A 13,820-nucleotide genomic window follows, 5' to 3' on the forward strand; every position below is an offset into this window, starting at 1 on the left:
TGGAGTTACGGCGGACTTTCAGAATGAACGGACTTGCCCACACATGGACAAGTCCGTTCATTTTGAACGTGACTCAGGTATGACGGGACTAGAAAAGGAAGTCAATCTTGCCGCTTTTATCGGCGAGATTGACACCTTGCGAGCCCCGTCGCGGGTCATACCAGGCCCTTAGGTCTAGTATGGATTATAAAGGGAAGCCCCTATGTCGAAAAAATGGCGTGGGATCCGAGCACGCAGCCCGGCCGGTCAGGAAAGGGGGTGGGGATGACCGAGCGCCCCCCCCCCGAACCATTCCAGGCCGCATGCCCTCAACATGGGGGGTGGGTGCTTTGGGGGATGGGGCGCCCTGCGGGGCCCCCCCACCCCAAAGCACCTTGTCCCCATGTTGATGAGGACAAGGGCCTCTTCCCGACAACCCTAGCCGTTGGTTGTCGGGGTCTGCGGGCGGGGGGGCTTATCGGAATCCGAGAGCCCCCTATAATAAGAGGGCCCCCAGATCCCGGCCCCCCACCCTATGTGAATGAGTATGGGATACATGGTACCCCTACCCATTCACCTAGGGAAAAAGTGTCAATAATAAAACACACTACACAGGTTTTTAAAATAATTTAATAAACAGCTCCGGGGGGGGGGTCTTCCTCCGGCTTCGGTGGTCTTCCTCCGTCTTCGGGGGTCTTCTTCCGGCTTCGGGGGTCCCTCCGGTTCCTCTTCTCCCAGCGTCCGGTTGGTTCTTCTCCGCTCTCTCCGGCCTCTTCTCCCGGTGTTCCAGTTCTTCGGCCGGCTCCTCCGCTGTCTTCAGGCCGCTCTTTTGCCACGGAGGTCCGGACTTCTGGACTTCTGGGCTTCTTGTCTTCTTGGCTTCTTGGCTTCTTGGCGTCTCCGGCTGGACTGCTCTCTGAGGGATCCGTTGTGACTTATATAGGCGGAGACTCCGCCCCCTTATGATGTCACAGTCCCTGGGCATGCTGGGACTGTGACGTTTTAGGGGGCGTGGTTACTGGGTGATGTTGACCACGCCCGGCATGCCCAGGGACTGTGACATCATAAGGGGGCGGGGTCTCCGCCTATATAAGTCACAACGGAGCCCTCAGAGAGCAGTCCAGCCAGAGAGAGCGTCGTGTCAACATCTGGAGAAGAGAAGAGGGAAGAAGACAAGAAGCCAAGAAGCCCAGAAGTCCGGACCTCCGCTGGCAAAAGAGCGGCCTGAAAACAGCGGAGGAGCCGGCCGAAGAACTGGAACACCGGGAGAAGAGGCCGGAGAGAGCGGAGAAGAACCAACCGGACGCCGGGAGAAGAGGAACCGGAGGGACCCCCGAAGCTGGAAGAAGACCCCCGAAGCCGGAGGAAGACCCCCCCCCGGAGCTGTTTAATAAATTATTTTAAAAACCTGTGTAGTGTGTTTTACTCATTCACATAGGGTGGGGGGGGCCGGGATCTGGGGGCCCTCTTATTATAGGGGGCTCCCGGATTCCGATAAGCCCCCCGCCCGCAGACCCCGACAACCAACGGCCAGGGTTGTCGGGAAGAGGCCCTTGTCCTCATCAACATGGGAACAAGGTGCTTTGGGGCGCCCGCAGGGCGCCCCCTCCCCCAAAGCACCCACCCCCCATGTTGAGGGTATGCAGCCTGGTATGGTTCAGGAGGGGGTGCGCTCTCTCGTCTCCACCCCCTTTCCTGACCGGCCGGGCTGCGTGCTCGGATCGGGGTCTGGTATGGATTTTAGGGAGGACCCCATGCCGCTTTTTCGGCGTAGGGTTTCCCTTTATAATCCATACCAGATCTAAGGGCCTGGTATGCCCCGCACTCGCCGCAATAGGAAAATTTGTTTTTCCTATTGCAGCAAGCGCGAAATGCAATGCCCCGCCCTTGCGTCGTATCTGGTCCGTTGGACCAGCATACAGACGAGCGGGCTTTCCGCCAGAAACTGAGTCTGACGGAAAGATTTAAAACATGTTTCAAATCTAGGTCCGGCGGGCTTTTGGGAAAAAGTCCGCAGGAGCCTATACACGGTCGGATTTTTGGCGGACTCTGGTCCGCCGGACCAAGTATGCCGTAAAGTCCGCTCGTGTGTACGCGGCATTACTCTCAAGAATTAAAGAGAAAGTAAACCCTGCAAAGGTAAAGCATAATGGGCTTCTATGCATCGCATAGTAGCCCATTATGTGTCACTTACCTGAAACCGAAGCCTGCAATGTCTCCGTTGTCCCCACTAGCAGGGAGCGTCCATCTTCGCCCCTCTTCCTTCTGGGTCCGCGAACTCCAGCTCTGTGACTGACCAGATTCATATGACGTCATGCGCGCGGGAGCCGCCAGTCACGCCAAGACCCCTATTAGAAACGGCACGATGTCCCCTTTCTAAAGTGCACATGTGCCAATGACATCAGCGCACGTCGGCTTTTCGTAAATATCTCCTAAACCGTGGAGGTTTAGGAGATATTTCCAGCACCTACAGGTAAGCCTTAATATAGGCTTACCTGTAGGTAAAAGTGGTTGTACAGAGTGCACAACCACTTTAAAGTATAAATAGTTGATAGAATTAGGGGTTGTAAAGTCAGAAGGTTTATTTGTCTTAATGATAAAAAACCTTCTGTGTGCAGCAGCCCCTCTCACCCCCCTAATACTTACCCGAGCCCTTCTCTGTCCCAGCAATCCAGGAGTCTCCCTCTTGATTGGCTGAGGCCTAGAAGCGGTGCCATTGGCTCCCGCTGCTGTCAATCAAAGTCAGTTAGCCAATCATATTTGAGAGGGGGCTGGGCCGAACCGCAGCTCCGTGTCTGAATAGACACACGGAGCTGCAGCTCGGCTTGGGTGCCCCCATAGCAAGCTGCTTGCTGTGGGGGCAATCAACAGGAGGGAGGAGCCAGGAGCAGAGAAGAGAGACCCGAGAAGAGGAGGATCCGGGCTGCTCTGTGCAAATCTACTGCAACAAAGCAGGTAAGTATAACATGTTTATTATTTTTATAGAAAAAAAAAAACGTGACTTTTACAATCACTTTAAACATATATTTATTAGTACTTTCAATAAAATTGATTTTAAACAATAAGAAACTTTCCATAAATCAAAGACTAATCAACACAACATATGGAAGGGGGTGGGAGTCAGGAAGGCACAATACTGGGATCAGAAGAGCACAATACAGCTTCTGGGACGCTGCTCAAGACATGGCCATCCCGGTACAGCTTTGTGACTTTCCCGGTAAATCTGAGACATTTGGCAAGTACTGTATGATGTAATGCAAGATTATCATGGGGCTCCCATGCACCTGTGCCCCCTGGCCATTGGCCAATGCATTAAGACAGCCTTGAAAAGAAGGGCTCCGGGACTGATAGAAAATGCCCAAGGACCAATAGAAAGGGCCTCGGCAGTCAGGAGAACCTTTTGTGGTTTCTTGCACCCTGAAGGTCCTAGTTAAGCCTTTGGGTGTTAGTTTACCTTTTCATTTTTTTCTAAAAGCTTGAACTGTAGAGGGGACAGCAGTGGTAGAACTGCAATGTAATGTACTATCACCTCTCCGCAGCCAGGAATGGAAAGGGAATTGATACCCTGTTACACATAATGCGTCTATCACCCCTTTCATTCGAATCTATACACAGCTTATCATTCACAGATCTTTAGGAGCTCTTGACATGAACAGTCTGGCAGTCAGAAGACCTCACAGTGCAGCTTCCATAGAGAGGAAGTAGATGACAAGTGTGACAAGTGTCTCCGCCGACACCGCCAACAGATGGGAATACGTGACACGGCCGCCGTGTGCCTCCAGCCTGTTTACAGAAAATCTCCGCTGATCTGGTGCTGTGTGATATTGACTCAGCTTTTTAATAAGACATGTTGTTCTCTGCAACACAGATAATTCCAACTAGATAATCTCTTAATGGCCCCCAGCCCCCGTCTTGTATATGTTCTGTTTAACAAGGTCCTTGTGCGTTGCCCCGCTCATCTCCTTCATTGTGTACGGTTTGAATATCCATATGTAATGCTGTGTTATCAGTCTCCAAACACCCTGGCATGGGAGACAAAGCCAGAGAGATAATAGTATTATTATTACAATCATATAGAACGTACAGAGGATCAGGAGGGACACATGTGAAGGGAGCTGCGTCATATGTGTTCTGTAGGCAAGGGGGAAGAGTCTGTCTGGTGACAATGCTGTGCCCTTGCAGGGCTATGTTAAAGGCAGTATTTATTTTTTCAAGTTTAACATCTCTTTTAGAGGTACAAAGTAAGATTATATGCCCCAGGTCAAAGATGGGAAGCAGGCTCCAGTAAAACAGAACTCCAGGTATGGATATTATCACATACACAACTTTACCCAAAGTATTGGGACACCTGCCTTTACATGCACATGAACTTTAATGGCATCCCAGTCTTAAGCCTCGTACACACAATCAGATTTTCGGCAGGGAATTGTGTGATGACAGACTGTTGGCCTAAAATCCGACTGTTAGTACGCTCCATCAGAGAATTGTTGGCCAACTTTCCCCCAACAAATGTTGGTTGGCAGGCGGACAACGGTCTGTTGTCAGATTCTCCTATCATGTGTACACAAGTCCGTCACAAAAAAGTCCAAAGTACAAACACACATACTCGGAATCAATGCTCACCAAACACGACATTAGCAGAAGGTGCCCAAAGGGTGGCGCTTAAGAGCTGAAATTCCACGTAGTACGTTACTACGTTTGTGTTTGTTGGCCGACAATTGTGTACCGTTTTGTATGTAAGGACAAGTTCCCGGCACATGCCCTTCGGACTAAAGTCTGACGCCCTTCAGACAAAAATCCGATCGTGTATATGAGGCTTTAGAGCTGCAAAGGGTGGGCCAACTCAAAAGTCTGTAGGGTTCAATATTGAGTTGGCCCACCCTTTGCAGCTCTAACAGCTTCAGCTCCTCTGGGAAGGCTGTCCACAAGGTTTAGGAGTGTGTCTATGGGAATGTTTGCATTTGTGATGTCAGGCACTGATGTTGGAGGAGAAGGCCTGGCTCGCAGTCTCCGCTATAATTCATCCCAAAGGTGTTCTATCGGGTTGAGGTCAGGACTCTGTGCAGGCCAGACAAGTTCCTTAACCCCAAACTTGCTTATCCATGTCTTTATGGACCTTGCTTTTTTGATACATGAAATATATGAAATGGAAGAAAGGAGCGCCATATCAGATGTAATCCTTTTTAAGGAAATCAACCACACGGCAGAGGTGTCCCACCTTGGTATTGTGTGTGTATATATATATATATATATATATATATATATATATATATATACACCTTAGGACATTAAAGGGTTAAAGGGGTAGTTTTGGCTTTGGAAATTCTTTAAAGTAGAGGTCAACCCAAAAGTCGAACTTCCGCTGATTTGTTCCCACCCCCCCCCCGGTGAAAACAATTGGCACCTTTTGGGGGGGGGGGGGGGACAGGTATCCTGTTCCCAATTCCCGGAGCCGCAGCCGTGGATATTGACGTCACCACTCGGCTGACCGCTCGGCTCCCTCCTCCTTCCATATCGCTGGACCAGTAGAAGAGAGGAGCAGAGCCTCGCGCATGTGCAGTAGGGTTTCCGGCGTGAAGCCGTAAGGCTACACTGCTGGGTTCCCTTACCCGCAATGGCGGCGGCATGCACCCGACAGCTGATGTAAACATCAGCTGCGGTGCCGACATCACTGGACTCCAGGACAGGTAAGTGTCCTATTATTAAAAGCCTGTAGCTGCTGGCTTTTAATTTTTTCAGCGGTGTGCGGATCTCCTCTTTAACATGTAATCTTTAGTCTACTTTAACTAGTTTTTATAGTCTTGTGCTAAGTGACATCCTTCCTAGTTTTTGAAGTGTACATTACCTGGTGGCTGGGTGAAGCGTCCGGACCAGGGGAGGACTGACAACTCATGGGGCTGTACACATGCTGCGGCAGGAATTATACCCCTTTTGCTTTTGGTGGGTGATCGTGACCCAGTTAAGTGAATAGGACCACTCTGCAAACACCTGCAACCATGTGTAATGCACGCAGTAGCAGGATACTAGTGTGGGATCCAAGGGGTTAAAGCAGGTGATGTGATGAGGCAATACAATGCCACCTTATCACCTGCTTTAACCACTTGGTTGCTGTACTGCACAAGGTTGCAAGGCCTTTGCAGAGCAGCCCCATGCCAAGCACGACAGGGTGTATAATTCCTGTTGAGGCTGCAACATGTGTACACCCCTGGCTACTGCAGTTAAAGGGGATGTGGTTGGGGTGGGGGTAAAAACAGACTATGAGGTTTTACCACCCCTAAACTGTGGATGTACGCAAGCCCTTAGTGTTCTGAGCTCCCTATCACATTTGGTTTTTAGGGGACCCCTGGGATGAGAACAGAGAAGGATCCCTGAAATAAGGACAGAGGGGGACCCTGGTATGAGGACAGAGAGGGGCCCCTGGGATGAGAGCAGAGAGGGGATCCCTGGAATGGGAGCAGAGAGGGGATCCCTGGCATGGGTGACAGAAAGGGGATCCCTGGGATGGGGTGCAGAGAGGGATCCCTGGGATGGGGGCACAGGGGGGGCCCTGGGATGGGGTCGATGAGGGATCCCTAGGATGGGGGCACAGAGGGACCCCTGGGATGGGGGCAATTAGGGATTCCTGGGATGGGGGCAATGAGGGATCCCTGGGATGGGGGTAATGAGGAACCCCTGCAATGGGGGAACAGAGGGGCCCCTGGGATGGGGACACAGAGGAGCCCTGGGATGGGAGCAGAGAGGGACAGGTGGCAACTCTTTGCTTTGGGGAAGGGGGGGTCGGATTGGAAAATCCCCCCATACCACCGACCCCCTACTATACACAGACCTCAGCATCAGCGTGGCTCCTGCTGTGTAAGATCTCTCTTCCCCGTTTCCTCCCCCTTCTGTCTGTGTACATCGGAGCCGAGGAAGAGGATCCTCAGTGAGTCTGTGTGATGTGCTGCAGGCTCAGGTGGGAGAGATGTCGGCTGCCACAGAGGTGAATCACTGCGGGAGAGAGCACGGGCACAGATAATATCCTGACTCCTGAGTGCGCGACACTAGCGAGCCCCTGTCAGCCTAGTTACCGGAGCTCAGTGCTGGGACTTGTTAAAGCACTGGGCTCTGGGATAAGCAGAGATTGGGATGGAGGTACTCTCATGGGGCTCCCTGCTGGCCCCGGGCCCTCGGGCAGTGCCCGAGAGCCCTAATGGTCAGTCCGCCCCTGGTCGGGACCTGACAGCTGATTCCGTCAACTTCAGTAAGATGTCAGCACCTTCAGGTTTTTTCAGGTTCTGGCGGCATGTTCCGCCTTCGGCCTTATTTCTCTGCTCTGTGCATTACCCAATGCTGAATTAATAACCATCCAGCCTGCTACACAACTGTCAGAGCCAACAAAGGCGCTATAAAATGTTGCTTAGGATCTGTAGAAATGTGTTTACTCTGGAAAAGTGGAAAATGTTTACCCTGAATACATGCTGACAGCTGAACAGCGTGGCTCATAAACACCCGGGGCTAAAAACCGCTTGCTGCTTCGGACTCCTGAATAGGTGTGACAAGGGCGCCTTAAAATATTTAAATGCTTTGTTGTGATTACTCATATTTTTAGCTAAAAAGGCTTTCAGGGGCCTTTTATCAATATGTAGTGCAGGAGGAAGGACCTGCATCTCTTTCAGTCTACATACAATGAGGACCAATTCACACTATTTGCATTGCTCAGCACAGTCCCAATGCAAAGACAGGGAAATTTGCCTTGTTTCCTATGGTGTCACTATTGCATTGCGGTGGTGTGTGATGAAAAAAAGTATTGTTAGAGGGTGGCTATGTTCAGGGCTGCATTTAGAAATCATGGGGCCCCGTACAGCCTAGCTGACAGGAACAGTGAACCATACCTAACAGGTGGCTTCACACGCTTGATCAAACCATTCATTCATGCTACCTGTGAGAATGAAACCTTCATTATGTTTTTTTTTTTATCTTTTTTATAATTTCAGTTGTTTATTTTTTTTTTGTTTAGTTGCATATGATGGGCACAGGCTACATATGATGGACACAGAGGCTGCATATGATGGGCACAGGCGCTAAATATGATGGGTGCAGTGGCTGCATTTGATGGGCACAGTGGCTGCATTTGATGGGGGAACAGTGGCTGCATTTGATGGGGAACAGTGGCTGCATTTGATCGGTACAGTGGCTGCATTTGATGGGGAACAGTGGCTGCATTTGATGGGCACAGTGGCTGCATTTGATGGGGAACAGTGGCTGCATTTGATCGGTACAGTGGCTGCATTTGATCGGTACAGTGGCTGCATTTGATGGGCACAGTGGCTGCATTTGATGGGGAACAGTGGCTGCATTTGATCGGTACAGTGGCTGCATTTGATGGGCACAGTGGCTGTATTTTATGAGCACAGTGGCTGCATTTTATGGGGAACAGTGGCTGCATTTGATGGGCACAGTGGCTGTATTTTATGAGCACAGTGGCTGCATTTTATGGGGAACAGAGGCTGCATTTGATCGGTACAGTGGCTGCATTTGATGGGCACAGTGGCTGCATTTGATGGGGCACAGTACCCAATTATCTTGTTTGGTAGTGGCTGCAAAGTGGATGGTGAATTCTTTCCATGGTGCTTTCTCCTCACGGATGAAGATGAAGACTATATATATTTTTACCATCTCTGAACTGTCCTCTATCTAGAAGTTACATTTATTTATATGGACTTACCGTGGATCCATTTTATGTATTCACTTTTGAATTGAGATTGGTGGACATTGAGATTTTTTCATCTGTTGGCACATTTGCACTTTATTATGGATGCATTCAAGTTTTGAAGTTTATACAGGTGTAAACCATTATTTCTGTATATCTGACATAGGAATTGTGTTGCACCAACACTTTATCTGTTGGCACTTTTGCACATTCATTTCTATACAGCGCTGCACTTTATCTTTATTTTATCTGTACACAATTTGTCTAATTGCAGTGTCAGCAGCTTTTTTATTTTCTTGGTGGCGCAATAATTATTATAATTTAAATTTACATGGCAGCCTACTCTAAACTAGGAGGGTGCTACACAAACAGACTGAAATTAGGGGAAAAGGAAAGGTTCAGGAGTTTACAGAGAATGTTACAAGGAGGCAGAAAGACGCAAGCTCCCAAATAAAAAACTGATTACAGGGCTATTAAAGAGTGAGAAAATAAGGATATCATTTAGTGTCAGTTTAATGAACGGAACTAAATTTAATAGTGAGTTCTTATTATCTGGAAGTTCGGCTTTGTGCAGAATTTATGTATTATAAATGAGACTTGGAAGAAAACACAAAATTTGGCAAAGAGCATACTTAAAGTAATATTAATCCCCCAGTGTTTTTGCAGCCTACATTGAGCACAATAAAATAAACATTCCCAGTACACTACTTTCATAGAATTCGTATCCGGCACTTGCAGCTAACAACGTTCAATATTTCTGTCTCCTGCTCTTTCAGTGCTGCTTCCCTGAACTTCTTAAGAAATGATTAACAGTGGACAATGCAGTCTGGAGTCAGTCTTTTCGCTTGGAGAAGAGAGAGAGGAACAGGGGAGTGCCTTGCCATCCTAGGCCATGGGGCTGTGTGTTTTTATTGGTGCACACAGTGAAGGGAGACAGAAACCTAGTCCCTGCATACAAGGGTGACTCCATAGGAGGCTGTAAGAGAAGGAGCTTGCTTGCAATAGGGAAACCTTGGGCAGCAGTCAGGGCACCAGCTTAAAGAGGACCATAGGCAAGGATTTAAATATAAAGAAGCTGCACACTCAGTAAGTGATTACATCAATCTTTAAAAACTGAGAGTTTAATATCACTTTAACAAGCCTGGAGGCAGTCCTGGGGTTCCCTAATAGAGATCCATGCCTTTCAAACTGAGTGTCATGGCTTACATCAGTTTTGTAACAATTTGTACCAAATCTTTGTTTAACAAATACATATTTATAACAGGATGTTCCCTATGATAGAGATGTTTACTTGTTACAGATGTTGTGCAAATAATTACCAAAATGATACAAACCATCAGCTTCCATATTAGTAAATTTTTTTAATTAAAAAATCATACAAACATACAGTTCATTAATAAAAACATATTTACACAAAAATAAACAACAACTAAACAAAAACAAGTGTGCTTACATCAGCAAATAAAGAAAACCGTTTCCTGACAAGATAACATAGAAAGAAACATATTTTAATGACAACTACAAACCCCGAACCTCAACTTAAACACAATACAGGCTGAGAAACCTTTTGAGGTTTAATCGCCATCAGGATGCGATTCCAAAACCCCCCCATTAACCCCTCCCCCCACATCATTCACCCCAACTTCCACATCATTCACCTTGCATTCTGCACCAGCCACCCTCATGCCCTTCCCACCTCCCCCTCCACCATCATCCAATCCATCCCTCACTCCACCCACACTTCTGCTACACCGAGGAGGGGTTGGCACCACCATACACTCTGGTCCAGCACCCTCCGCTGCCTTCACTACACTAGGAGAAACAATAGGTGCAGACACAGACTTGACAACCACACTTTCTGACACTGACTGGGGAACCACAGACTGGGGGGACACTGACACCACAGACTGCATCACAGACACATATTCTGATGGGACAGAGACACTAGGATCCCCTGGTACAACCTCCGCCAACCCAAACTCTTCTCTATCCAGACAGAAAAATTCCTCCACTAACTCTGGCTTATTGTGCAAAGCCTCAGGGCACCGGCTATAAGGGTGACCAACCTTATCAGATAGGTTACATTTAATGATGTTACAGTCCCTCGCCAGATGCCCCAGTTCCTGACACAAAGAACACTTCTGTTCTGGACATTTAGAGGAGAAATGTCCCTTGACTCCACATTTATGGCACAGCTTAGGTTGACCAGGATAGAAGACAGTAATCCTATCTCTACCAATAAAGGCAGAGGAGGGCAAATGCTGGACTACATTTCCACGCACACTCAACCTCTGACACTGACCACCCACCTGTCCAGATTCCTCTATCATCCTCAATCTTTTTTAGGGGACACAATGTTTCACCAAACCTCCTCAACCAGACCCCTAAATCCTCGGGGGTCTAGACTCATTCCTTGCCAGGATACTATTGTCAGGAAACTAACTATTTTTCTGGCACAGCACCTTTTAAAAGTATGCAAAATCTGAAAGAACTCCAGTCTAAATCATAAAAAGCATAAATATTACTTATTAATGGGAAACCTGAGTCTGGGACAAGGTACAAAACTGCCTTGAAGAACATCAGAAGCCCCCATCCTATAATGGTTCCCATTATATCAGAGCCTCCCCTTCACATCAGGCGTTCCCCTTCACATCAGCGGTCCTCCATCACATGAGAGGTACCCATGATATCAGAGCCTCCTCTTCACATCAGAGGTCCCCCATCAAACCAGAGGTCCCCATCACATCAGAACATCAGAGCCTCCCCTTCACATCAGGGTTTCCCTTAACATCCGTGGTCCCCCATCAAACGAGAGGTCCCCATCATATCAGAGCCTCCTCTTCGCATGAGGGCTCCCCCATCACATGGGAGGTCCCCATCATATCAGAGCTTTCTCTGCACTTCAGAGATCTTTCTTCACATCAGGGGTTCCCCCAGTACAGCAGAGGACCCTCCTTCTCATTAGAGTCACCTCTTCACGTCAGAGTTCTCCATTAACATCAGAGGCACCCCTTCATGGCAGAGGCCTCCCATCACATCATAGTCATCCATATACATCAGAGGTCCTCCTTCTTATCAGAGGTCCCCCGTTCTCATCAGAGTCACCCTTTCTCATCAGAGTTCCCCCTTCACATCAGAGTCAACCCTTCTCATCAGAGTCACTCCTATACATCAACGTTCCCCTATACATGCGTCACTCCATCACATCACATTATCACATCCAAGGCCCACCACATCATCAGGGGATCCCCCACCACATCAGAGCCTCCCCATCACATCAGTATCTCCCCATTACATCAGAAACCCCATCACCGTGGCTAAGTGGTTAGCACTTCCTAGAAGCACTAGGATCATCGGTTTGAATCTCAACCATGGAGTTTGCATGTCCTCCCTGTGCCTGCCTGTTTCCTCTGGATACTCCGGTTTCCTCCCACACTCCAAAGTAATGCTGATAGGTTAATTGGCTCCTGTCTACATTGGCCCTAGTATGTGTATGTATGAATGTGAGTTAGTGACCTTAGATTGTAAGCTCCTTGAGGGCAGGGACTGATGTGAATGTACAATATATATGTAAAGCACTGTGGAAATTGACGACGCTATATAAGTACTCCTGATAAATAAATAAAATTATAGAGCCCCCACAATCACCCCATCAAAGAGCCTCCCAATCACACAGTCGCCTCATCACCTACCACCTGCTGAATGTGATCCGTTCAATTCGCAGTATAATAGTGCATGCATTTAGGAACTAAAACAGGTAGTCAAATGCTCTTTTCCGAGGGCAGCACTGTAAATAAGGATGGAGGAATCCCCAGTGCCATTGGCCGCTCTCAGAATACACTGATGAGTGGCTGCAGCTGATTGACTAAAGCCACTGAGTGGCAGAATTTTCCAACATGTCCCTTTGAAAGAAGTTAAACAATTGGCTTTTGTTAAAGCGGGGTTCCACCCAAATTTTGAACAATATCTGTATCTATTCTCTTCCTTGCCTAGATGCTGACATGCCGTTTAAAAAAATTTAAATCACCGTAATTACCTTTTATTTTTCTATTCTTCTTTGCACTTCCTGGTTCTCCTCCCATGGGAGTAGGCGTGTTTCTAGCCTCTCCCAGACTCCTGGGAGCTAGTCTCAGGCTTCCCAGGATGCCACTGAGCATGTGCGGGAATAAGCGGTGAATGCTGGGAGCATAGCATTCACCACATCCAGGAAATAAATGCTTGTGGGCTTCAAATGCCCACAATGAAGATGGAAACCGCCTGCAGTGAATAATATAAGTTATTCTTTCCGACGAAACAGGCGGACATATTACACACAATATGTGAGTATGTGATGCTGAGAAGAAAAGTTTGTGAATTAACTCAAAAAAAAAAAAACGATAGATAGGTGGACCCCCGCTTTAAGCAGAGGAGCCTCCACAATGATCAAAATTATTCTGGTCCCTGCTGAGAAGGTTTAAAAAAAAAACAAGAACGTTAAAATGTGCCAAAACAAGATGTGGAAACTCCTTTGATCCTTAAGAGCATTAGTCTCAAAACTGCAGCCCGGGGGCCAGATGCTGCCCTTTGATTGCCTTTATCCAGCCCTTGGGGCACTATTCCTTCTACTGATACCAAAATGGGGGCATAATTCTTGCCACTGACACCAATAATGGAGCACTATTCCACTGATACCAATGATGGGCACCCTTCCACCCACTTACACCAATAATGGAGTACTGTTTCTTTCAATGACACCAATTATGGAGTACTATTCCTCCCACTCACACCAATGATGGGGCATTGTTCCTCCTACTAAAGATTTGGCATTGTTTACCCCCATTGACACCAGGACATTTTCTACAGCCGTGGCCAAAAGTTTTGAGAATGACACAAATATTAATTTTCACAAAGTCTGCTGCCTGTCTCCTGCCAGTGTTTTTGGATATTTTTGTCAGATGTTACTATACTGAAGTATAATTACAAGCATTTCATAATTGTCAAAAGCTTTTATTGACAATAACATTAAAGAGAAAATGCAGTCTGCTCACATAATTTGTAATAAAAACATCTTTGCCATTCTGAAGCTTCCCTCAAACCACGTTGCATATTATTTTATATATACTGTAATTCTGTACTTGCCAAATATGCTGCAGAAATCTCCCTCAACTGAGTC

Source organism: Aquarana catesbeiana, linkage group LG08 (genome assembly GCF_042186555.1).
Source record: "Aquarana catesbeiana isolate 2022-GZ linkage group LG08, ASM4218655v1, whole genome shotgun sequence".
Taxonomy (NCBI): domain Eukaryota; kingdom Metazoa; phylum Chordata; class Amphibia; order Anura; family Ranidae; genus Aquarana; species Aquarana catesbeiana.